Raw genomic sequence first — 26,528 nt, 5'->3', positions numbered from 1 at the left:
TTTATATCAGTTTTCTATAGAAATGACAATGTATAGTTCACAAAGCCATTCATACATAATAGTTTTGTTCATCGAACCTTGTGCAATAATATTCCTTGTGCAATAATACAAAGTCAAGCTGGGAAAAGTAGCCTTTGATATTAGCCATCAAAATTTTCCCATGATTACAGGAATGCTGAGTGCTAACAGTTACTACCTTCAGCTCCTAGGAAAGCAAACAGTGGTGAATAGAAATACAACATAATATAGAAAAACAGAAGAATGAGGGCCAATAGTGAAGCCAATGTTGCATTACTAATGGAAATTTCTAGTACTGCCTGGATAAACCTGCTTCTCTATTTGAACTCTCTAATTTGTCCCATACTTACTACTCCTTTCCAAAAAGAATTTCTTTACTTTGATTTAAAAACCATGTGCTCAAGGCACTCATGAAGACCTCTGAGCCAACAGAATATGGATTTGTTCTTTTTGCTCGTTTAATTATGTGCATGTAACCAATATAAACTTAGTATACAAACCACACCATATTCATGGACCTGATTGCTTCTGGAAGCCAGTGGGTACATCTTCACAATATATTTGTGGTTGTCAGTAGGCAGAGGTTATATTTACTCCAAGGAACATAAGACAGAAATGCAAAGTAAATGAATTCTGACCTCATAAGTTCAGAATGCATAAAATCAGAAATAGATATAGAACCTTTTGTTTCTTGGTTTAATATTTTGGCACTATTTTTCCTTTAACTTTTTATACATCTGCAGCATTTGCTATGATCTAGATTACTTGGAAAAGATGAGTCTAGAAGTGACTGTCTTCTTTTAAAGACTGCTGAATATAGTCCTATGTGGATAGTAGAAACAATAAAATAAAGTGTTCTCTTAAGGAGGTGGAAGCCTACATATGGAGAGATTTAATAGAAATTAGTCCCAGTACTGAAAAATCAGTAGTGCATATAATGTCTCATGCTTTTAATACTTATAGGTTGAACATTTTGGTGTGATTTACAGAAAACTGTTACTCTCAATAAAGTGTAGAAAATGAAGAAAAGATTTCTGCAGTATAAAATAATATGTCAAAAATAAAGCTGTCAATATACCTCAATCCCTCTTTATAGTATGGTATTATATAGTACTTGCCCATATATGAAACTCAAAGCTCTGTGGCTTTACAAGTGGGGATTCAAAAGAGACTTTAATGGTGATTAATGCTAATTCTAAATATATAGATATATATATAATATTCTTGATGAACGCAAAATCTACTTAATAAGATGATTTAAAATGTTCAAAAAGAGTCTTATACAAACTTAAAACCTGCTTTCTTTGAAAAATTAAACTTGTTCCCTTTTTAAAAATGACATCATCCAAGACGTGTTTTTAATCAATTATCATTGCCGATAATTCAGAGGGCAACATGTATGGAAAAACAATGGCATGATTAACTAGGCGCTGACCTTGTATCATGGCACTGGTCCAGGGAGAGCTTATTAGTTTTAGCTAGCAGTAAATATAAGGCCAAGGGCATCATAAATCACAACAGTAGGATTAATCTGAATATGAATCAGGCATATGGGTAAGACTGAGACATTCCCAGTTAGTTTAAAAACAAAGATATGAGGCCAGTGAAGAGGAAATAATAATTTTCATACCCAGGTCTATGAACAATCCTTTTCATTTTATCTAGAATTTCAAATTAAAGAAAATGGTCCTTCTGTTTAATTGAGAATTTTCCTTAATTAAATAACTCAGAAACATAAGCACCTAAGATTGCTTCTGATTCAGATCAGGGTGAAAATCTTTGCAGGGGAGATACGTGTATTTTGCTCCTTAAAATGTTTTGTTGAGTCATATCATTAGATGCCTGGGGAGTCAGCGTAACTTAGTTATGCATAGTTTTAGCCCCACGAACTCATTTGGTTTAGTTTACCTGGCTCACCAGATATTTTCATTATCACAAAAACACCATGACCCATGCTTTGCTATGCCAGCCAATTAATTGCCTCAACCATATTAGACAATGATAGAAAATGGATTGCATAGATTTTTTAGTCCTATATTGATTAATCTGTAATACACACAGGTATTAGTCCATTCTTGCATTTCTATAAAGAACTGCCTGAGACTGGGTAACTTATAAAGAAAAGAGGTTCCATTGACACAGTTCTGCAAGCTGTACAGGAAGCATGGCTGGAGAAGCCTCCTGAAATTCACAATCATGGCAGAAGTTGAAGGGGAAGCAGGCAGGTCTTACATGACTGGAGCAGGAGAAAGAGAAGGAGGTGGGCAGGTGCTGCACACTTTTAAACAAGCAGATCTTGTGAGAACTCTATCACGAGAACAGCAAGGGGGAAGTCCACCCCCATAATTCAATCACTTCCCACCAGTCCCCTCTGCTAATACTGAAAATTACAGTTCAATATGAGATTTGAATGGGAATACAGAGTCAAACCATATCAACACACATGGGCTTAATCAGTATTTTTTAAAGAGCTTTATGACACTTTTAAATTTATTTTTCACATGTAGAAGGAGTATTATAAGAGTTTGCTGCATTTGGGGTTGGCAATAGATGTCTTTCTTAACTGTCATGAATATGTTGATCTTAGTTTGCAACATTTGATCATGAGCCAGAATCCACATGTTTCAGTTTGTATACTTTGTGTTTTCCAGATATGTATCTATGGTAATATGGTCATCAGAGAAAGATGGAAGAGGGAAAATGCCATCTACGACCCCAAGTCATTATTTGGTTTTATGGTAAAATAGCAAGAATACAATTATTTTAGTAAATATAGTTTTCTTTTTAATCTTCAGAGAAAATCCAACAAACTAACTGAGTATGGAAACACAACCAAACAGTATACTAAGCCAGTGATACTAGATATTCAGAAACATACATGTGCTTCATACTCCTTTGGGGTTTCTATATAGACATTCTTCTATGCATATATATTTATTTTTCAAGCAGACATACTGACACATGCAACATATATATATTTCCCCCACTGTCATCTGCTTATAAGCCAGCTACTATTGTTGCTTTGATATTTTCCATTAAGACTTACTTGTTCTTTCCCAGAGGCACTGATAGTATTCACTATGGTGTAAGTTGTACTGATGGCCTGTTTCTGTCAGAAGATGAATTAATGTGAGATGCCCAATTCCAGAAGGCTCCTAGGAATCAGAAAAGGTGGTCTGCATCTGTCTTTTCTCCAGCTTGGTTCATTCTAGAAATGCATGTACAAAAAATAAAAAAATCAAACCAAATGTCCTTTAAGCACTTTAATTGTTTTAGAGATTCACATTCAGAGCAAAACATGGATAGAATGGCTAGAATAAAATTATCATGCACATGTGATTACTATCCTGGGATGGTGATACACACGTCTTTAACCTGTTTGAGAGAGGGTTAAATTAACTTAGTAAATCAAAAGATTATATCAGAGGAAGTTAAAAGAGAAAGAAAAAAATCTATTTTTATGACTGGAGAAAATCTGAAATTATATAGGGTAGGTGAAATTTTTATGTCATTCAATTTTGTTAGGATATAGCAAGCCAATTAGATAAAATTAAATTTCAAGCCTGATTGATTTTTTAAATATTCATTTCAAGCACTGCATTTGCTGTTTATTATATTATACAGGAAATATCAAAGAACGTCTGCTGCACCCAAGAATTAAATGAAACCTATACTGTCAGTAGCCTAGCAGGGGCTTTTGATAAAGTATTATGTCATTTCTATATTATGCAGCACCATAAAATGCTAAACATACACAGGACTATAAGTTTAAGAAAGTACATACTGGAAGCTGTAGTGTTTTGGCATTTATAGCTGGCTAGCACGGGAAGATAATGAGGAGTTTGATACTTTGGAAATCATAACTATGAAATATATAACAATAGTATCCCATCAAGCTGGATCATATATCACACAATATTGGAGGATAATTCAAGTCTGCAATGCAGTCTGCTTTTCATTTCAAGTGGAGGGCCAACGTAAGCCATAATTTACCCAGGTAGTACTCGTGGGAAACAATGACAAATTTAGAGCAACTCATGACAAAGAAATCCACATAGGAATAACACAAAAGATTTTATGTCCTCTTGGATCTCAACTTTTTTTCCTTATTATTGTTACCTTTCTTTATAACTGAAAAACCTTTTGTGTTAAAATGGATTTGTGATAAAATATAAGTATTTACTTAAAAATATATAAATATACACATACAACTACCAGGCATTGGTAATTTCCCAAACTGTTGATAAAGTGGGATATATTTACATGACAGATAAATTTACATTCCCAGTATTTCCCAAAGTGTGGATGGAGATAAAGTGGGATAAATTTACATGACAGTTCATTGTGGGTATCTCAGGTTCCAGGAAAATCTGAATTTAATTCTCTACTAGGAATAATTTTTCATGTTAAGATACACAGTGACTCTTATACACCAATTATTTCACGATCAGAAAACCTCTTTGGCATCATATAGAAATGGAGTTGGGGTGGCATAGGACGAGCACTTCTGGATTTTGGAAGGAATTCAATGACTGATAATTCTGTTTTGACTCTTCACCTCAGTATTTAATGAGATATTAAAAGACAGCTGGGCGACAGAAGGAATTGTTGAAGAAAAATAGAATAGGACTTTGTGATCTTACAAAATAGTGGGAATTCTTTGGCCATGGCCACTTTCTCTATGTAAGCTTTCACCAGGTGCCTCCATCTTGTGACACTAGATACGAACCTGGCAGTTAAAGAGAAGTATAGAGGGAGTTTGGTGATATGGACCTGAGTGTTAGATTCATCTCTACCCATATTCACTTTTTCTATCACATAGAGATACTTCTCCGTTCTAAAATCTAAGTTCATCATGAAACAGGACTCTAAGATTCCAAATTGTGTAACATCCCTCCTGTATATAAGGTAGGGTTCCAAGGTCATGAGCTTTAGAGAGAAAGAGAGGGCTGAATCCTGTCTCCACCACTGATCAGCTGTAGGGTTTGGGGTAAGTCACTCCATCTCTGTGGGCCACAGTTTCTTTATCTATAGAATGGAGTGCCAAAAATTATGGTTCAATGCCCAGCTCTTTTATGCTTTGGTTGGATTCAAAGATACAATAAAAATATATAAAAGAATAAATTTTTTATTTTAAATATAAAAAATATATCAAAATAAAAATATATTTTATATTAATATAAAAATATAATAGCTACTCCATGGTGTTCTTATAGGCATGAAAATGAATATATTACTTAATTTTTTAAATAAGAGAGTAACAAGTGATTATTATTATTTTAATGATATTTTAAAAAGATGCTGCTATTTCCACCCATCAAATGCTGTATATATTTCTGAGTGATATTTATAGAGAAGGAACAATGAGTTAGAGAATAATTTCTAATATTTTTATGACCATTACTTGGTGATAACTAAGCATTCTTGAATAACAGTGATTATTATCAGTACTTCTTTTTGTCTGTTCCATTCTTGCACCTAACTTGTTCAGTTTCCTGGAGAAAGCTGGACTTCTTAATTGACAAAGTGACACATTATGATCATCACTAAGCTCAATAAAGATTGTTTGAAAAATGTGTCAAACTTTCTTAATCAAATCGAATTAAAACCTTTCTGATCCTTTTTTTTTCTGGAATAAAACAAAACAAAGTAAAAAGACTTAAATTGGACGTAAAAATACCTTCATTTGCTTAATGATAGCAAGTTCAAGCACAAAGAACAGAATTTCCTAGTATTTTCCTTAAAGCTATTTGTAACTCTATAAGATAAACTATGGAGATGAAAATCAGCAAGAGAAAGAAGAAAGATAAAGTATAGGAAAAAATGTGAGCATTTGATATTTTCTTGGCATGAAGATTTTATATTTAACCCTTTAAAAGTTTAAATTGTTTGTTATAACTTTATTTTTTTTTTAAACAAATCTCTGTGTGGAGGACTGATTTTCAACAGATCACACCAAGGGGGCTGTTCTGTTACGTATGAAACCTGACCCAGAAGCAGATCATTTAGGAATGGTTTAGCACCAGGTTTCCCACAAACACGCTTTGTGAGGGACGACGGTGACCACCTTTCTTTGTGTTTAACTGAAGTGAAACCTACACAACATAAAATTAACCATTTTAAAGTGTACAATTTGGTAGCAGTTAGTCCATTCACAATGTTGTGCCACTGCCACCTATCTACTGGTGAAACATGTTCATCACCCAAAAGGAAACCCCATACCCATTGAGCAGTTAGTCTCCATATAACCCTTTCTGCAGCCCCTGGCAACTGTAATCTACTTTCTCTATATATACATTTGCCTATTCTGGATATTTTATATAAATGGAATTATATAATATATAGACTTTGTGTCTGGCTTCTTTCACTTAGAATCGTGTTTTTGATAATCATCTACTGTTTAGCAGATATTCCTTCTTTTATATGACTGAATAATACTCTCTTGAATACATGTACCACAATTTGTTTATCCATACATCCATTGATGAATAAGTTAAATCTTTACATAACCAAAATCTCCCCTGATTCTGTAAGCTTGGGGCATTAATAAGTCACAGTGTCAATAGAATCTGAACTTTCACTGGTTCATTGTCTTCACCCACATTCTGAAGCGCCACCCTTCAAACTTGCCTCCTCTTCTGTCTGAGAGTACCGAGGAATGCCTCATGTTGGCTCAGGATGTCCCCTCTCAAATTCTGCTGTAGATTCCTGTGGATGGACACTGCACATGAAATCACTTAGAGAAGTTGCCTCATCTCCATTGAGAATACCATGGCCAAGTCACTACAGGTGCCACCTGAGCAGCTCCCATGCCAGCTCATCACCTCCCCGCCCTACAAAAAACTTCAACCTTAATGCCAAACTCTGTCTTGCAAATGCGCCCCTGGATTGGTGAGAGTGGGTGAAGCTGCTGGACACATCAGTTTAATGGATCCACTGACCTGTGTCTAAGGTTTAGGCCTTGCTGGGATCCCAAAGATACTGCCAGAACTCCAACCTCAGTGAAAATAAACAAGAAGGAAAATGAACATTTATGCAAAATAATCTTCTTAGTAAAAGAAAAAGAAATATATTTACATGTATTGGAAATGAATATTTTTCATTAGCTCTGACTAGTGCCCAAAATGAATTCAAAACATGTTATATATGATTCCAGTATTTTAAAGACGTACATGTGATCCGATTTGCAGTGAGGGAGATGGTGGTGAAACTCACTGTCTTTAGAATGAAATGGGGAACCACTTTTCATGTCTTTTCCAGCATTATAAACAATGGAGCACACACAGAAATTGGAGCTTCGCATTTAATCTTTTAAATTTTTCTTTGTTTTATTTGGGCTAAAGTTTATGTCCCTATCTTAGTTGTCCTTAAAAAGCCAAAGAAAAATCAGGTTGAACCTGTAGTTAAGAGACAAACCTATCTTTTTATATCTGAAAGTTCTTGAGTAAAACATTACTCATACAGTACCATCTTCCTAACGTTTATGTTCAATTTTTAACATTTAACCCCTATTATTTTTACTTAAGCATTGTTTTCTAAAACAATAGAAAACAGCTGCACATATTCTGATAATGGTTGGCATCTTGAATATTATTATTTAACTAACATTACAATCATTTCCTCCATTTAGGTGCAATAACCTCAATACCTTTTACATTCTTTTATGTCCTCTTTGCCAATTACGTAATCATTTCAGATGTTTTACTTGAATTTCTTTACACCTATTCAAAACCACTCTTTCCATCTTATTCACTCTTTTAAAAATTTTGAAAACAAAATTGAAAGTTGCATGATATAATAATAATACTTAAATTACATATTTCAGAAAACCTATGATTTAGCCAGTATTTACGAGGAAGGTAACATTGGCTTAAATCTCAATAGCAGGGCTTAACTTAGATTTACTTATTTACTTATAAACACCCTGAGTTCTTTCACAAAGAAATTGTGAGAGCTTACAAAAATAAACATAAAAGAGATAAAACAAATAAGTGACAGAAACAGAGTAAAGGGAATAGAAGGGTCAAACTATAATAAAGCCCTTGATGTATAGAAGTATAAACATACGTTATGTACACACTGTAGTTATTAAGGATAGGTCACATATTTGGCCTCAAAGCTTTTAGCAGTTAAAGCAAAAAGGAAACTAGTGTCAGTTACAAGAACCAGGGTTCCTAAGACTTGAAAATGAGAACAAAATAGAAAACTGTAATTCAGAAAAAAAAATATACCCCAAACTAAAAATCTGAGAAATTTCTCTCATGGCTTCTCATAAAAAGGTACTGGATAATGTAATAGAAAGCTCCCTACGGTAGGTACAGTGGTACATTTTATTGGACTGTTTCCTATGGTGCTTCTCAGTACAGACAACTGGCATAAACTGCAATTTAGGGAAAGCCAGTCAAAATGGTGCCAAAAATTATGGTTCAATGCCCAGCTCTTTTATGCTTTGGTTGGATCCAAAGATACAGTAAAAACATATAAAAGAATGAATTTTTAGCATGCCCATCAAGCCTATACCCACAGCTCCTATAACCCACTTTTTGATAAGGATTAAATAGCAAAAACACTTTTATCTGCCTGAACGAATCTAGAGTACAGCTATTTGATGCTGCCAATTTAGAGCGAAATCATATCCCCCAACACTGAAACAAAAATAGGTTCTTCAACCCCCTTCTTTATCGGAAACTCATGGGGACCTAATCTTAAGAAAACATGCTCATCATCACTGGCCATCAGAGAAATGCAAATCAAAACCACAGTGAGATACCATCTCACACCAGTTAGAATGGCGATCATTAAAAAGTCAGGAAACAACAGGTGCTGGAGAGGATGTGGAGAAATAGGAACACTTTTACACTGTTGGTGGGACTGTAAACTAGTTCAACCATTGTGGAAGTCAGTGTGGCGATTCCTCAGGGATCTCGAACTAGAAATACCATTTGACCCAGCCATCCCATTACTGGGTATATACCCAAAGGACTATAAATCATGCTGCTATAAAGCACATGCACACGTATGTTTATTGCAGCACTATTCACAACAGCAAAGACTTGGAACCAACCCAAATGTCCAACAACGATAGACTGGATTAAGAAAATGTGGCACATATACACCATGGAAAACTATGCAGCCATAAAAAATGATGAGTTCACGTCCTTTGTAGGGACATGGATGAAGCTGGAAACCATCACTCTCAGTAAACTATCGCGAGGACAAAAAACCAAACACTGCATATTCTTACTCATAGGTGGGAATTGAACAATGAGAACTCATGGACACAGGGAGGGGAACATCACACATCGAGGCCTGTTGTGGGGTGGAGGGAGGGGGGAGGGATAGCATTAGGAGATATACCTAATGCTAAATGACGAGTTAATGGGTGCAGCACACCAACATGGTACATGTATACCTATGTAACAAACCTGCATGTTGTGCACACGTACCCTAAAACTTAAAGTATAATAATAAAAAAAAATAAAAAGAAACAGTGTGGAGAAGAAATAACATGTCAGCTCAGAGGAATAGCTGAAATCGCCTGTTCTGTCCAGGAACCATTGGCCTTAACAACATACAGGTCTGAGGTACTTGTATGGAAATGATATCTATAGGTAGCTACAGATTTCTTTGAGAAAGAGAAACTCAAATTCCAGTAGAATTAGTGCTACTGATGTTTAAAAAGGTGGACGTGGATACTGATATTTATGGAAGATGTGTGTTTCAATAGAAAAATTTGTTTTTGGTTTATTTAAGGTCAAAACACCAATCACATTTGGTGACTATAAAAATCATGTGAAATGCATACAATGAGCTGTAAATTTAGTTTTTATTTGTTTGGCTTTCCACAAAATTAAAAATAAAATGCCATGGCTCATTTGCCAAACACATGAATTATTTGGTCAAGTTCATTTTGGGGGAATCTGGAGAATGTTCCATTGCTTAAAAGAGGAGGCTTGCTGCCCACCCTACCCTACTCAATTCCCATGAGGTAAATGCTGGAGAAGAGAATTCTCCTGGAAACAATTTCCAGGTATGTATTCTCAAAGCAAAAGAACTTCTTATTTGCTGCTCAGCTCCCTTCCATGACCAATGGCAGTTTTATACCATTGTTTTTTTTTTTTTCTTCTGCTATAACCTCTCATCCTCACAGTACTGAAAGAGTTTACACAAAAATGACTTTGTTTGGTTCTGCAGAATTAACACGACATTCAGGCTTATTTCTAACTGAATGCAGATGTTTTCTAAGCAGAGAAAAGCCTCCGACTTGTGTGCATAATTCTTACACTGCCCTAATGGAGAGAAGTGAGTCCAAAATTAGCAACTTTTTTTTTTTTTAAACAAATCTGACCATGTGCCAAGTAGACTTTCTTTTCTTTCTTTCTTTTTTTTTCATTTTGCAAGCAAGTACAGACAGAATTTCTTTACAAATTTATACTTTGAGGGCTACCATCTTTAAAAAAGAAATTTAAGGAAGAAAGCAAGCCAAACTGATTAGTTGTCCATGTGTCTCTCTCTCCTCTGCTCTCTCAGAAATAACACTAAAAAACTCACAAAAATGTAGACCTATGTATGGCATAGCAGCAGGCTTTGGAGGGAATGTGGTCAACTGAAGGGGTCTGTTTTGACTGTCTTGAGACTGAGTTGCTGACATGGACAAACTTGTGAACACCAGATGAAGAAAGGGACGCTCTGTGTTCTTTCAGCTCCTCGCCTCAACAATCTGCCACTGAAGATTTAACAATCTCATCGTTCCCTCCAGACTCAAGGGTGTGTGTTTATATGTCTAAAACAGCAGGCTTTGAGGCTGATTATGTTGTCTCTCTTAAAAACTCACTTTGATTACTGAGAATCTCATAATTAGGCAGTTTCTATACAATATCTGTGCTCCAGAGGCCTGACCACAGGGTTGAAAAGAAAAGAACTGCACAGCTGATTGGAACTTTATGATTTAGATGAAGGATGTGTGTGTCTTGTTCTCTTCTTTTCCCATTGGTGGAAGAGTTCAGGACAATTAGGCAAACTTTCAAAATGTGTGATTACATCTAATGTGAAAATAAGTAATTCCCTGAAGTTGGACATGCATTCACTGTGAACAAAATAGTGTGGTTAGAAGGGCAATATGTTAATTCTAATGAACATAAAAAGGTCAGTTCCTAGTTTATAAGTATGATTGGACTTAGATATTCACGTAAAGAAGATTCCTTAATGCACGCTGGGCTTAGTACTTCAGCGATGGATTGATAGGTACCGCAAACCACCATGGCACACATTTACCTATGTAACAAACCTGCACATGTAGAACTTAAAATAAAATTAAAAATTAAAAAAAGAAGATTCCTGACTTTCACTGGTATCTTCCAATCCCTCACTCAACCCACTGATATGAGAATAATTCTAATCTAGAGCGCCTTTGCTGTCCTGGCAGCCATTGGGTTTTATTGATTTCAATATGTTGTATTCTGTAAAAATTCACCTGCAGCAATAGCATTGCACTAGGTTTTAGGGATCTAGAAAACACTGGCCTGTTCTGGTTTTGCCTTCACAGAATTATTTTCATGGATTTGATTATATGATCATGTAGATCCTAGTTTAGGTAGATGAAGCACCCTGTTACACAGTGTTGAGAATAATTTTTAGAGCAAAGCTCTACATTTTGGGGACAGAGAAATGGAAAAAAAGATATTTATCCCTATTTTCTTTTTCAAGTATCATATATCTCCCAAGGAAGTTTTCATTACAGAGCCAAAGTAGATTACAACTTTGAGAAGCTAGAAGTAGAATCTGATTTCTGGGGGATTAATTCTTCCCTCGTTCAAATAACATATCAGAATGGAAAGCTCCCTGTAAGAAATATGTTGGAGTGTGTGCGGGACAAAGTCAACAGGTGAGGCACCTTCAGAAAACCTCTTGGGTGTTAGCATTGTATTTTCTGTTTTAGAATAATGCTTGGCAAGATAATAAAGAAAAAATAGGAATCTAAAGGTTGTATATGTTATGTGACCCTTATTTAACGTGAAGGCACTGTCTATTAGGCCAGGTTCATGCCAGGTAAAGTCACAAGAGCATATCCCCCTGCTTGGTTTTAATCACATTGTGGGAAAGTGTTATTAATGAAATACTTATTATCTCATGAAACATTAAAACCCAGAAATCTTTTAAGTTGCCTTAATAATATAATATGTTCCTGAGAGCAGGGAATTTTAACAGATTCAGCCACTCTCCAGATCTAGGAGATGATTTGGGGCTTTTATAATAAATAATTAGTATGCTATCTAGAATTAAAACTTACAATATGAAAGTCTAGGAAAAATAATTGTTAGAGACACGAGAAACATTGCAACAATTTGACTCGCCTTATAAATACCATCTGCTTGAGTGTTCTTAAAGATTCAAAGATGTTAAGATTCTCTATTTAAAGTATCATACCTGTCTAACCTATTATTTTACCCAGCAAAGGCCAAGATGAACAAAATATAGATACAAAAATATTAAAAAAATAAAAAGATACCAGAAACACTAGTAAACCAAATCAACATCTGTTTCTTTCAAACCTTGAGGGGGCAGAGGATTATATTTGAAATACGTTCATATTCAAATAGTAGTAAAAAAAAAAAAAGCTTGAATAATCTGCAATCAAGGAAAACATTTCAATCCAATTTCAACCAAAATGACAAACTGAGAATATCAAATCTAGGGAATAGTTTTGTTTTCCATCCACACAGCATCAAAGAACACATAGAGATGTGGCCTGAAATATCCACAGGATAAAAGCCTTCCTACACCTTAGAGGTTCAATATTAAGCAGTTCTAAATGTACTTATTTTTCTGTTTCTTTTCCTTTCGGTTTCAGTTCCTGTTTGTAACCTGCTCTGGTTAGTACCTATAGAGCACAAAGCTAATAGCTTTTAGCTGAATAATTTCTGCTTTGAAAGGAAACTCATAGTGTGATGACATTCTCAGGTTATCTTGTAATTGATTGTTTCTAATGGATAAGTCTTTTTGTTTAACTAAGGATTTCTGACCTTTAAGACTGTTAGTATTTTCAGGTGGTATTTACTCTGTTGATATCTTCCTTTCATTGTTTCTCTGCACTCTTTGTGTGTAGTTTCTGTGTTTAAGCTAGCAATTTCAAACATTTTGAAAATAAACACTTAATCTCCTTGGTGTGTATACTTTCTGGTCTGTGCCTGTGAAAGCACTCTCCTAATGCATTAGAGAGATGTTGAAATCTTGGTTTCAGAAAAACCTTAGAGCTTCTTGTTATTGAGGGAACAGGGAGACTCAATGTGGCTTACCAAATTTGGTTTGTTTTCTATCTGATCTTTGGCTTATTATATCTAATTATATCAGATGTTGGCATTTTAAACACTTAATGAGAAAAGAGGAAAAGAAATGAAATCCTTCAAGATCTTTACATCATGGATTATTTTCTACTACTTAGGAATGATATGGGGTAAAATAATGCATATAAAATAATGGCATCTATTCTGCAAGAATAATATCAGGTTATAAATTATCTGCCAGGTGGTTTGAGGCAATTTTCCCAGGTTGGAAAAAGATGAGGGGACATGTCCACATTTTACCAGTAAAATAAAGTCTAAAAAAAACCTTTAATGATGTTCTAAAGGAGAGAATCAAGCAACCAAGGGGTTTGGGAAATCTGACAGAATTAATGGAATCCTGTTTTTTCTTAATTTGTTTTGTGCTTAAGGACTTGGAATTCTGTAATAAATGCTGAACCCCTAATTTATATTGCCTGGAGTTGCCAAGCTCACTCCCGCTTTCAGCTAGTCCACCTGAATCCTTGCCCAACGGCACGGCTCCTGGAGTGGGAAGGTTGGAATGAGAATGAAATGATGCCTGTGATTCACTGCACCCTAAAGTGGATGTCACCCCATCTTTGAAAATCATTCCTGTGTTAGTTAGCCAAGCAATCCTGTTTGTAAGGAACATGGAAACCTCTCAGGACTCTTCTAAGAATAACAGCAATAATAAAAAGTGAGGTACTTAAGCAGTCCCAGCAAGCAAGAAAATGCAACAAATACCATTCCATTTACCAGCTTTCAAAAATTGAAAAAAGGAGATTTAGCACAAAGTGCATTTAAGAAAGAAAAATCAAGACAGTCTAGCAGAAGCTGGGGGAGGAGGGAACACACAGAGTAAAAATTCCCTCTGAGCCCACGGAAAGCAATAAGAGTTCTCATTTAACCTCGGAAAATGACTTGAGAATCACTTGTACTTTGAAACGAATCTAAATTGCAAACTAATTTCCCAGTGGGATATGTTGATGGCCTACTGTACACAGCATAAATAATGAGTTTGCAACCAGGACCCCAAATAAAGCAGTGCACGTCTGTGGAATTTATGAACATGTTTCCCCACCTCCACCATCTGACATTGCAATGTTAATGCTTCCAGTTAGGAGTTTTACTGTGTCAGCAGGTGAATTCCCTGGCAGTAAGTCAAGCTTTAATGGAACATGCAGGTAGGAACGATTACGCTGCTGCAGTGTAAAACTCTGGTGTCAGGATTAGGCTCCTAGAATACATGGGCATGGTCTGCCACCTACCCTGTTTGCAGGTGTTCTTAGCTGTTTGACTTTCAATACTTTACTTTAAATTGGCCATGACAAAGTAAAATTTCTATCTTATAAAGGATTTTAGAGCTGGCTGATATAATGAGGTCTGGTCACACTTTCTTTTTTATATAAGGAAGAAATCCAAGGCTGGAGGGGTAAAGTGGCTGGCTAGATGATACATGTTAATATGTGGTCGAACTGGGACTCTAACCCAGGCCTTCCCTACGCCTTTAGTGTTCTTATAAAGGATGCTGCCTTTGCTGGAATCAAAAAAGGTGGATGCAATACATTTCATAAATGTATTTAGAACAACTTGGCAAGAATTTGAATCTGAAATATAACAATAATAGAAAGCAAAGCATGCATCTAGTATAGCTGAACATCCAGACTTCTCAAACTGAGAAACAGGCACACAATGAGACAAGAGTAAAAGTGATTGGGATAGTTTTATAATCACTCAAATTTAAAGTTACTACTAGGTTGAATGTCACTGAAGAATAAATGTCATGCCTCTAAACAGCTCATTGGAGATGAGAGAGACCTGGTGACTTTGCAAAGTGAAGAAATCCCTCTGAGGTAGGAACAACTGGTATTTCCCAAAAAAAGCCTGGTGCGCCTTATGGGTTAGGAAGTTATATCCTGAGTATGCCCAGCCATAGCACTTCTGGGATCACTCATGGGAGTTTACACTGTGGAGGAGATCTGATTTCCTCCACGAGAGCAATGCCTAAATTCTTAGCCTCTTATCCCAGGGTGTTAACTCTGCTACATGATGTGGCTTCTGTTCCTCAAAGCTGTTTCAGCTAAACAACCTTCCTTAAGCATCTCAGGGGTCTCATAGCTTGCAAATAATGTTGCTTTATTGCACTTTCTCCATGAGATCCCCAAGTAAACAAATGAGATCTGAGTTCTAGCCTAACCTAAAAATTGGTGTCACCATTACAAAGCCATCTTACCTGGATTGGGAATGCCAACCAGTGATCCTTCCCTCATCAGTTCCTTTCTTCCTTCATTACATCATCTATCTCAGACAGTTAACCCTCCTTTCAAAGCCCCTTCTTCACTCCTTGTCTGCTCCAAAAGTTGTCCACTTTGCTGACATAGCCTTTTCATTTCAGCAGGCAAATATGTTCAAATCTTCTAAATCTAAGAACCAAAAGAAAAACAGAAACTAAAAACTCACTTGGCTACACATCTCCCTTGAACCATTACTCTGCCAAATTTCTATCAAAAGCAACCTTTACTTCCAGTTCCCTGCCTCTGCCTCAACACTTCAGGACCCTTACTAGGAACATATAATTCTGCACATCCCACCCTGACACTTCTTTACCAAAATTATCAATTACTTTCCAGATGCTTCTATCAAATAACATGTTTAATTCTCCAACCCACTCACTTTTCTGCTAACATTGTTTTGGAAAACTCCTCTTCCTCCTTGTAACTCCCTCCTCCTTTGGTATCAGGGATGCCATTTTGTTCTGATATTCTTGTAAGTGTTCTTGACAGTCCTCAGCAGGTTCCCATGTCTGTCTGTTAAGTGTTTGTGTTCCCCACGATTCCATCACCTGTCTTTATTTTTGTAGTATTCCATTTACTTTCTTAAGTAAAATTATGTCTCTTATGGCTGCAACTATTTTTTTAATTCCCAAATCTGCATTTCTAATCCACACCTCTCTTCTGTGCAACAGATAAATGTGTTTCGCTGTCAACTAATCTTCCTTTGCAGGAGTTTACATATAAATCTGTCTAAATAGATGAAAATATGAAGACAGCACCTTCTTCTCTAAATCTGTCCAGTCCCTCTGTGTCCATCATGATGAATGACATTTCCATCTACTCAGCCAACTAAATCAGGTAACCCAGGAATGTATTCTTTACTTCTCCCTCACCCTTAGCTTTTCACTTCAGTTGGTGGCAATTCTCTTATTTTTTTATGCGAACGTTTCTCAGATTTTCTGCCTCTTCACTTTACCAACTTCATCATTAGTTCAGACCATCTCCTCCCTCCAGATTATGGATGAATGATGTAACAAAGTGCATGGTTTCCCTGCCTTCATCCATGCCTTCCTCCATTTCTTTCCCCTAAAATACAGTGAGATGAAGAACATTCTTCAAATTCTCCCAATTTTTAAGGTTAAAAGCCAAACTACTTAACATGGCATAGAAAGCTCTTGCTCTTTCTCATTTCTTCCTCTGTAGTTTAAAACAAATTGTCTGGAAAGTCCCTTCCCCTCTCATGCCTCTAGAGGCCCCTAAATATAGCAGTTTGTACCAAAATGCCTCTCCCACTCTCTTCACTTGGTTATTTCCTATTCACCTTTTAAAATTTAGCTTGACTTCCTCTTACCCACTCAGATTGGGTTATGGTTACGTTCTAAGCTCTCACAGCCCCATGTGCTCAGCTCTGCCATAGCATGTACACAGTATTTTTCTTGGTGTTTATCTCTTCCATTTTCCATAAGCTATTTGGTGGAAGGTAGGGACCATATATTTTAATACCTCACAGTGCCAGACCCTTAGTAAGGATTCAGTACATAATTCCTAAGGGAACAGATGGCCAAGTATCTAAAGTAAGTACATATTATAATTGTGATCATACATTCCCACGTATATGTTTTTATGTATTTTTAATCTTTTGGTTCAATTATATTCATTTACTAACCATCAAATTGAACATTGCATTTCTTTTTCAATTCTTAGCTCTTTATGCTAATAACACATTAATTGAAGACTTGCTATTTTCTCAGGCATATATTTATTACTTTGCAGTTATTCACTTACTTAATGTATAAGTGAATGTGTAACTACATAGGTAGTTACTATTATTTCATATGTGAGAAAACTGATGCACAGCAAGAAACAGAATGGAACTGGAGAGCCAGATGATACGGGCCGAGAGCCCTGTCTTAGCTGCTATGACATTCTGCCAAATATCAGTATTTACACTGCCTTGGGGTTGTACAGCATGCTGGTTTTCTCTTCCATCCATTCTTTTTGTGAACACTGCTTAGAATGTTATTTTTTTTTATCATTTTAAGCATCAACAGCAATAAATCACTCAAATTGAAGATTATGCTTCTTCTCATGACTAGCCTGTTCTTGTCTCTAACAGTCTCTAATATGTACACAGGATGGAGAATTGTTTCAATATAAAGTGTAAAGAGATGATTAAGAGAAATGGCCATGAATGAGTTCACAAGGTGCAAAAGGTGTCTAGACCTAAAAGTAATGACACATTCCTTCAGAATCCAGAGGCAGTAAAAAGTTATTTAAAATATATTTACAGCTTCTATCCAAACAGTTCCACAAAAGATATCCAAAGATAGTAGAGATTTATTTTGCATCTTTTGGGTATTTTTGACAGAATTGCGAGTGAAAATATATCCCAGTCAGTGCCCCTGACATGATGAGCTCTCCACATGTTCTTATACCTTTAGAATCACAGGATCCCCAAACTTCCAATGATTGTAAAATCTTCACAAATAAGATTTAATGGTCCTATTCTAATACACATTTCTCCAAGTGATAAGTGTTTTCTAGATTATTATGACTTGTGTCAAGGTAATGGTGACAGAAGGAATAAATCTGTTCATTTGTTTCCGCCTACCAGCTGAAAACAAAGTGAGTATCAGCCAACTTAATTCAGTTGACAATGTACTAAAATATCCTTCTCCCACACAAAGCAAGATTTCACATTTGCAGAAAGTATTTATCCCAAGCTGCAAGCAGTGTTATACTGGCTCTTCGTTTCAGACTACTAAATCACCATATTTAGCAGTCTGCTTAAGCCAAGTCAGGTGTCTTTTCAAACAAAATGAGAAAGAGGGGTGTGGTGGGAAGTATCACATACTCTTAAAAGGACTGCATTTGGTTTAATCAATCTGTGATGGGTATCCATATCCATGGAGATGGTAACATAATCTGTATTGAATGACAACTTTTGGCCAACCAGACAGTCACTGGCATTAGCCCACTGGGTGACATCCAGTGGTCAGTGTGGACCCATGACAGTGTGGTCTGACCAAATTTCTCAAAAGAAGCTGAGAGGAGTGGGGCACTCAGTTATCTAGACTTCACATTCACTTGACTGCCAAGTGAAAACTATAGACATTTCCTTGTCTGGACTCTGATTGTGTCCTGTACTCTTGAATAATATTCAAAGTCAAATGACAATTTTCATCTTAACTCATCCCATCCTGACTGTTTAAATAAAAATAATCCTCTGTGTTTTTCCTTTCAGTTTCTAATGCATTCCATATGTAAAGCATGAAATAATTAACTAGCAAAACCCAATAAAAACAGGCCTTTTGTAGAATAATGTTTTTAAGTAATTTATTCTTTTTAAAGCATTTATTATTGACAGCTACAATATATCTGTCACTGAGCTAGGAAAAAGAAATGCAAATATAAAATGTCTTCTTGTTTTTGAGTAGGTTACAATGTTTTGGGGGAGATGCACAAAAATAAGTGGGATATGATAAGTGATTTAGTGGTAATATGTATAGATTTATGGAAGACAAAAAATAGAACACATAAATTCTTAGGGTTTAGGTAATAGCTTCAGAGAGAGTAATCTGTGCCTTTATGTATGAATCAGAGTTCACCCAAAAAGGGGGTTTGCCTTATACAGAAGTACAGAAGTACTGAATGCCAAAAATGTCTCATCTTTCAACTTCTGCTGCTGTGGAGGAGGGCGACTGTGGCATTGGGAAGAGTGAAAAATGAGGAGACTTTTCTATTGGATCAAAGGAAAAACATAGGGAAAATGACCTTGAGCTTCCATCTCAAAAGTTATTTTTATTTCATCTTAATTTGGGGAGGTTTATAAATCTCTTCCCATCACAGACTTGGAATTAGAGTGTATTTGCAAACATGTCAAGATGCTGAAAAGATTTGGCTCCCTTTAATGGTTAGAAGCATTACTTAGATTGAGGCAATAGCAATTATGAATCAGAATAATTATCAAAATGATATAAGGGGAGAATTGGATTCAAGAGAGATGTACAAGAGGGAGTTTGCAGAATTGCAGATGCAAAGACTGAGAGTGCTCCACTGTTATCTTGAAGGACTTCATCTCCTAACACAGTCTTTCACAGACAAAGAAGCTGGAGCCATAGAATTATAATGATGAAGGAAGATGTGAATGAAAACTCCAGTCAGGATCCCTTGTCCTGTTGCTACCAGGTAAGATGACAAACACTATGATGAGGAGGCAATTCCATTTAATAGGTTGCAATTATACCTGTATATTACTTATTATGTATTTCACGTATGAGCACAATGGCTAATGGTATAGCGTTTAGTTTCACCTTTCTTGGCATGTGGGCAACTCCATATATGTATTTATACAAAGAATGAATTCATTGTAAATTAGTGATGCCATAAAAAAGTTTTCTTTCCCCCACACTAATCCTTTGTTTGTTATTATAAAGTCCAATTTAAAGGAATCTCTTCAGTTCTTGTTAAGTAGAGGTCTTAGAAGCCAAAGGACCTGCCAAACATGTGTAGTGACTGTTGAGTTATCTTCATTAGCTAGACCATGGTAAATGGTGGAAAAACAAGAGTTGTTTCAATTTAGAAGAGCCTCCCTGTAGGCTAGCTTCCATTTTACAGTTCCTGCCTTTCTATAAATATAGCTTAAATTGACAAAAATATAACAATCTGTGTTTGGTAGGTTCTTATGGTGGAGGTGAGATTAATAATTCTTTTGATGAGAGAAGAGTTTATGTGAGAGCCAAAAAGCTGTTGTGGGCAATGTATTTATAATGATTCTTGAAAAAAGTATGCTTCATTTTTGTTAATTACTGCTAGAAATGTTCCTCAGAGTCTGGGCCATGTAAAAGAACAAGAAAGGTATTCTAAGCTATTTTACAGAAAAGGAGAGAATTTGAAAGATTTCAATGTTCTCCAAATATCATCAGAAGAAAACTTAAAATTTCCAGTACTCATCAAGAGTCCGGATAACCAAGAGCTAAATTAATCCAATTCTGATCGTCATATCTACCATTATTCATACCATTGATTTAGGGCCAGAAATAACATCTGACTTCTTTCTGAGTCACAGAATAAAAATTAAGTTGAGAAAAATTTTCTTGGTAAGTCTATTTGATAATGTTCTGCTTATTTGAATATTGAAAAATTATATAAATATTATATATTTATCCATACACTCAAAAATGCACTTCATTTTTAGTATCTGAGAGACAGTATGCTAGATAGTAGGGTTACAAATAAATTAAGTGGATTTCTACCCTCAAGAAGCTTAAAATCTATTAAAGCTGGGACTTTTTGCTTGTTTTGTCATGTCACCAAGGCCCATGGACTTTCACATTCATCTATGATGATGGGTTCACAGCTATTTTGCAAAAAAAGGTAGAGAAAGGGGTATTGGAAAAAATGGAAGAACAATAAAAAGACATTTATCACATATTGATAGCAGCACCTTATTTATTCATTTTACAAAAAAAGTGTCATTTTTTTCCCCTTAAATGGAAAAACTGTTAGGATATTCAGGTCAAAATTCATTCAAAAAATAACCATAGCCACACAATGGTAAAGAAAATTTAAGATTCAAGGCAACTGAAATCATAAATAGCTCATTGCTCAACTTAATTGTTCTTTCTCCTCTTAATACTGCCTGTTAACATTTTGCAATTGGAATGTTTCCCATCTGTGCCTTTACTTGAATTGTGTGAATATAGCTGATGAAAACTATTATCACTCTGTCTTTTAGTCTTCGATCTGCTTTGTGTTGACACAATCATGGGCAGAAAAATGTTAGCTCAGTCATACACTTGATATTATATGTGCTTTATGTCCCATGTTTAAAATTTCCCATCTGTACTTCAAACTGCTTTAGTCATTCTTACTGGGAGAGAGAATACCTACATATACACCGTGGAAATATTATCTATAGGATTGATAATAATTGTGAAAGTTGTGTTGTGGTCTTTTAAATATCCAGGGTAATATTACATGTAAAGACTCTTTTGTATCAATACATGAAAATTAAGAGAATGCATTAATTTAGCAAATGCTGGTTCTTGATATTCTTCCAATGCAGTGTTTTGAGTCTTCTCTCTTATATATTTTTACACGTTCTTCCCACATGTTCTTTCAGCACTACAATAATGGCTAAGTACTGCTGCAGAGGGCACCATTCACATATGTATATATATCTATATCTATATCTATATCTAATCTATATCTATATATGGGGATTGTGCCTCTGAGACTGTACAATCCACAACCCACTCGGGTTGGGCAGTGGCCCTGGGGTAGGAATCTCATGATTGTACTGTCATGTTGGTTTCAAACCATAGTGAGGCCAAGTGAGATCAAATTCATATTGGAAAATCAAATGATATCGGACATTAGAATTCATATTTTATGCATAGGCAAATTTATCAATTGTGAGGTTGGAGAAGAAAATGAACCATTGGAGTAAAGGAGAAAATCAAATGCTCAGACACGAGACAATGCGACCCAAAGGTGAACTTGAAATCCGAGAAGAGTAATGGTTGTTCTGCAGGGGGTTTACTTTGTATTTTAAATGTGAAAACTGTACAAATTATTTGATTGCTTGCATATTGATATTGTCTACCTTCTTTGTAGTTAACAAGATTTGAAAAAATTTGATTGGGAAAAAAAATCAACAAATGCTGTTTTACATTTCTGTATCAATAAATATTAGTACAAAATTTAGACAAAAGTTTCTCTAGCTTAGATGATACTCATAAATAAGCCAGTGAAAAGTTTTATTTTTTCAGTTTCTGAGGGAGTGTGATAGGATCATGACTGTTTCCTCCTCTATGACAGATAATGCCACTGCCTCTCCTTGAGCCATTGTGAGAACTAAGTAATGAAGTCTGAAGAAGAAAGCAAGATTTCCTCAAAAACCAGAGCTCTCCATTCAATTTCAGATGGAAACCTTGGAAGCACAGTATACAAAGACATACAATGCTATAAAGAACTACCTGAGATTGGGTCATTTATGAAGAAAAAAGTTTAATTGACTTACAGTTCTGCAGGCTGTACAGAAAGCATAGCTGGGAAGCCTCAGGAAACTTACAATCATGGCAAAAAGGTGAAGGGGAAACAAGAACTTTCTTCTCATGGCAGCAGGAGAGAGAGAGAATGAAGGGGGAGGTGCCACACACTTTTAAATCATCAGATTTCATGACAGCTCACTGTCATGAGAGCAGCATGGGGAAAACCTGCCCTCATGATCCAATCACCTCCCACTGGGTCCATCCTTCAATTCAACATGAGATTTGGGCAGGGACACAAATCCAAACCATATCAATGCTGAAAACACCCGTGTTTGAAATCCAGTTTGTCTTTTTTTGAGTAATTGCGTTAGAAGAAATATGCATTAACTACTTGAGTAAATTAATTGTTATGGGAATTGTACTTGCTACAGAATGAATGTATGCATCCCCTCCCAAATGTATATGTTGAAGACCCATCCACTAGTATGGCTGTGTTTGAAGTAAGAAAGTAATTAATGTTAAGTAAGGTCATAGGGGTGAGGCCCTGCTGCAATGGGATCAGTGTCCTTGTTAGAAGAGACATGGGAGAGCTTGCTCTCTCTCTTGCCCCACAAGCATGTGCTCATACCAAGGAAACCCCATGTGAGGATTTAGTGAAAAGGCAGACGTCTGCAAGCTAGGAAGACAGCCCCCACCAGAAAGAAACTGACCCTGTCAGACACTGATCTGTGACTTGTAGCCTCCAGAAATGTGAGAAAATAAATTTCTGTTGTGTAAGCCACTTAGTCTATGGTATTTTGTTATGGTACCCAGAGCAGACTAATACAGTGTTTTACAGAACAAGCTAATTATGTTTATTGATGTCCTTTGTTAAAACCTCCCTTTCAAAAATGACTCATGGAGAGCTTTCACATACATTAGTCTTACGTGTCCTTAATGTGGGTATTGCTCACCTATCCCCTTCATTTTTGTAATTCTCAGCCACAAAAAAAGCTATGTAAGATATCAGAAATTACAGCCAAAAAGACTGTTACATATTTGGTCCTCCCGGAATATAGCTCGGACTCCTGAGTTTCTCTTTTTAATTATTATTTTTATCCAAGATGAGATAACAAAATATTTACAGTGGACAGTGTAGATACTTAACTCAAATGATCCAAATATTCTACAGGAACATTTAGTGGTGTCAGTGGAACATTTGTGCCGTTCAGTCAGTGGCAGATGAGCCATTTCTATGCTTGAGTAGATTTGTAGCTGATTAAATTCATGGCACATGATACCTCTTCCTTGGAAATATGCTAATATCACATAGCTGTTTTATGATGGTGAGGTATAAGCACAGACTCTCACATGTGTATACATGTGTGTATGTGTGCTTTCAACATATACTTCCTCTTTCTCCAGGCTTACTCAGGAAAGCATTTTCCAGAGAGCTTTCTTCTAGGCTTCACGTGCACATCTGCAGTTTTCGAGGTGAAAATGATTCCTCACGGATTGGTTTTAACAACAAGCCGGGTAGTGCAAAGTGAAGGGGATTAAGGCAGACAATGTGACCACACACCAATTTCCTCCCTTACAAACCTTTTATATCACTTATCAGGATTTTAATTCCATCTGCTAAGTAATGCAGGTCCCCAGAGCAGAGGTTATGCGTGCAGCAGCCACAGGTTAAAAAGTCTTCAGCTGCTTTTTCATTACATTGTGCACTGCAATTTCTGTGGGCTTCTTCAGTGAGGGGCGACTGTTGTTTGAATTAAATAGTGAATTCCTTAATTAATTAATTAATTTTTATAGGAAAAGAAATCATGGACCCTAAAGAGTATTTTCCCATTGCAGGACAGGGATATCCGTATAATACTGATACCCACATATCCTCAATCTATTGATTGGCATCAAATTTACAACAGTCACTGGTTCTTTCTACTATGCTATTTTAGAAAGATTTAAGTTCAGGCATTTAAATATAATTCTTTTCTTGGAAAAGAGAAGATCTTTCTTTAGCAAAGCTGGAGTACTCATTGGCAGGCAGCAAAGACAGGCTGTGTTAATGTCAATTTCTTTACTTTTTATAAATGCCACCTGTGTTACCAGCATTGATTTGAAGGTGATGTAATTTTCTCGCAAATCCATTAGTTTTATAGGTTTTTGGCAAGGCCCACTACTGTGTTGATTAGATATAGTAACTGTGTCTGTTTAAACAGGATTTTAAATGCTTGGCTCGACTCTGTATTGGCTGGATAACAAGACATACAGTAGATGCTTTAACTTCAGGTTGTGCTAAGCAGTGATTTGACACACAGCTTAGTGTTTAGCCATTTGTGATAATAAGCACTTTAATTGTGGAGTTAATTGCAGGTACCTGCCAGACATACCTTTAAGTGATCCTGACAAATAAGATACAGACTCTCCACCCTCTTTATGTGGATCTATTCTAACAGTGTTTCTCAAAGTGCAGTCCTCGGAACAGAAACATCAACATCATCTAGGATCTTGTTTGAATTGCAAATTCTTGGCCCCACCCCAGATCTACTGAATTAGAGACTCTGCGCATGGGGCTCAGCAATCTATTATTTAACAAACCCTCGTGGTGCTTCTTCCCCATGATAGTTTGAGAACCATTGGTATAAAAGAATCTCTGACACAGGGGTGCTGCTATGTTTTGGTGCAGAACAATTAGATGTGAAACACTTCTAAATTATGCTTAATGAATTAACCTTCTATATCCAAATTAGCTAATGCTGGAAAATTATTTAATAATAATGAAAAACTGTCAGACATCTCTTAATTTTTAAATACCTGTTTTCACATGGATAGATTTCGGCTTATTCTGAGTGAATTAGGATTGAGGTTTGGGGTGATGGAAAGCAGCTTATCTTTTTTTCATATCTCTCCTTGCCTCCCCATTTTCATTATCTAAAGAAGTTAACATCGCATGCTCCATTAAACAAGATACAGCTTTTATTATCTTTTATCTCTTCCTGCACCCTTTCAATAAATGCTACTTGATTACTCTTGCATGTTGCAAGAGACATTTAGAATAATCAAAACATCAAGAAAGTGTGATGCTTGGTTAATCCAGGGTAGTACGGTTTCCTCGGCACCAATAAACAAGTTGAGGCTCACACAAACACAAGTTTTATTGGGAGACCTAAGATGTTTTATAGAGGGATAAGGTAAGAGAATGGCTCCTAACAATAAACAAACAAAACAGTGATAAATACATTTTCCAACAAAGAAGTGTTAAATTCTTCTAGGGAAAATACTAACCTTGATAATTTAGAGATCTGAAATTCACTGCAGTTATATCTTAAAGGTGATTTAGTTGTTCATTTGTGCATTTATTCATGCATCAAATTTTAATTGAGAAGTTTTCATGTGTTCTACTGTTGACTCATTTTAGCTGGACTGGAAATACATTTCCAGAATTCCCTTCCCTGCACAATTTCTGGTTAGTGTAGCTCACAAGGCAAGAGACATTTTGCATGAGATTTGAATGGCAGAGTGAAGCACAGCCATATTCTCTCCAGGGTACTCCTGTCACTCATCTCTTGACTCACCATGTTGGAATAGGGCAACAGCCAGACCCACAGTGATTCCAGATGCTATTCGATCCCCTCCTTTAACTTTCCAGGTGCCTGATCCGTGAGTGAGTTTATTTCTCTTACAAAAGATACCAGCTTCTCCTTCCAGTCCAACTGTTATCAAAGATAGATCATGGAGCTTGTTAAAAAACCAATATGAAATCCAGACCATTCTGTGGATTCCAGCTTGTTTTCAGTTTCTGAATCTGTCCTTGCTCAGTCCTCCTCCCCGCAATTTCATATTCATCTTTCCTTCAGTACTGGTAGCCGTGCTTAAGGTGGGTCTTCTTATGTTATATGGCAGACACACTCTTTAACCAGTTCTCACTGTTTCATAATGTCAAAGCTCCACAATAAATC

General features: G+C 36.1%; 1 long non-coding RNA gene across 2 annotated transcripts in view; it reads right to left on the bottom strand.

Annotated features, from left to right (window-relative positions):
• The window catches only part of LOC134735749 (uncharacterized), a 330,220-nt gene that overhangs the window by 104,587 nt on the left and 199,105 nt on the right, over positions 1–26,528 (bottom strand). For both annotated transcript variants that reach the window (XR_010119173.1, XR_010119172.1), the window contains exon 3: positions 3,065–3,226. This is a non-coding gene — a long non-coding RNA (uncharacterized lncRNA). The remainder of the gene's footprint in view (positions 1–3,064; positions 3,227–26,528) is intronic.

Source organism: Symphalangus syndactylus, chromosome 23 (assembly GCF_028878055.3).
Source record: "Symphalangus syndactylus isolate Jambi chromosome 23, NHGRI_mSymSyn1-v2.1_pri, whole genome shotgun sequence".
Taxonomy (NCBI): Eukaryota; Metazoa; Chordata; class Mammalia; order Primates; family Hylobatidae; genus Symphalangus; species Symphalangus syndactylus.
The sequence above is the reverse complement of the archived record's forward strand: the minus strand, read 5'-3'. Positions and strand labels throughout refer to the sequence as shown.